Consider the following 1,050-nt stretch of genomic DNA (forward strand, 5'->3'; position numbering starts at 1 on the left):
ATAGATAAAAATAATATAATTTCAAATAAAAGATTTAATTTCTTTAAAAATTATATATTCATTTATATTACTAATATAACATGATATTGATATATGATAAGAAGAGAAAATATAACATTTTTTTATAAGAAAAAAATTAATGATCATGTTATTATTATTGCAAAATTTTAATGATAAACATTGAAAAATTAAATTACCTTTGTTTTTAGAAGAAATCTGCTATGTCATAATATACAAACGTATAGAATCGAATTAATTATTTGAAAAACCAAATATGCAAATATTTTTAAATTGATTTAACGTAATGTAGTTATAGAGATTAGTGAAAAAGTTTACAGTAATATTGTTATACGTGTATATAAAATATCGATTTTATTATCTCAAAATCTTTCTTATAGACATTTGCAGATTATTGTCTCTAAATAGATAAAAGAAATTTGCATTGTTATCGACATCAGAGTAAAGAAATACACGTTTATATACCACTTTAGATTATTATGCATGAAAACACATGACTATTTGTCTGTTGTCTATACCTCGTGGGTATACAATCATGAATGAGATATAATACAGATTGTCGTCATAAATAAGATCTAATAAATAATAGATATATATTGTATTATAAAACTTTATATATTTTGAAATTTATATTTTAATATAACTAGATTTGAATCAAAAACTCATAAAAATATATGTAATTTAGATTGATAAAAAATATTTATATAAATTCTTATTTTTATTATCAAAAAAAATTATTTCATTAAAGTTTAAATTCATTTTTAGAATAAAAGAAAACATTTGATCTGATTTTTCAATTTATCGGTTTTATTACGATTATTAGTATTTCAAAACATGAAATATAAAATTCTATGAAGTAAAAAATTATATATATTACTTGCCATTTTAAAAATAGTATATTTTCCATCTTATTTGATATGTTATATTTTTAATTAAATTACTATATATTAAGAAATAAATAATAAAATCTATATTATATATTTTTATATGTAATATCATTTTGTATTAAAAAAAATTAATATCTATAAAAAT

At 17.0% G+C, this 1,050-nt stretch overlaps 1 protein-coding gene across 1 annotated transcript in view; it reads right to left on the minus strand.

Annotated features, from left to right (window-relative positions):
• The window catches only part of LOC102681460 (ATP-binding cassette sub-family B member 6, mitochondrial), a 5,104-nt gene extending 4,563 nt beyond the window's left edge, over positions 1–541 (minus strand). The window contains exon 1 of the mRNA XM_006616641.2: positions 198–541. The gene's annotated coding sequence lies outside the window, so the exon portion shown is untranslated. The remainder of the gene's footprint in view (positions 1–197) is intronic.
• Positions 542–1,050: the final 509 nt, after the last annotated feature.

The sequence above is a fragment of the Apis dorsata genome, unplaced genomic scaffold, assembly GCF_000469605.1.
Source record: "Apis dorsata unplaced genomic scaffold, Apis dorsata 1.3 scaffold_269, whole genome shotgun sequence".
Classification (NCBI taxonomy): Eukaryota; Metazoa; Arthropoda; class Insecta; order Hymenoptera; family Apidae; genus Apis; species Apis dorsata.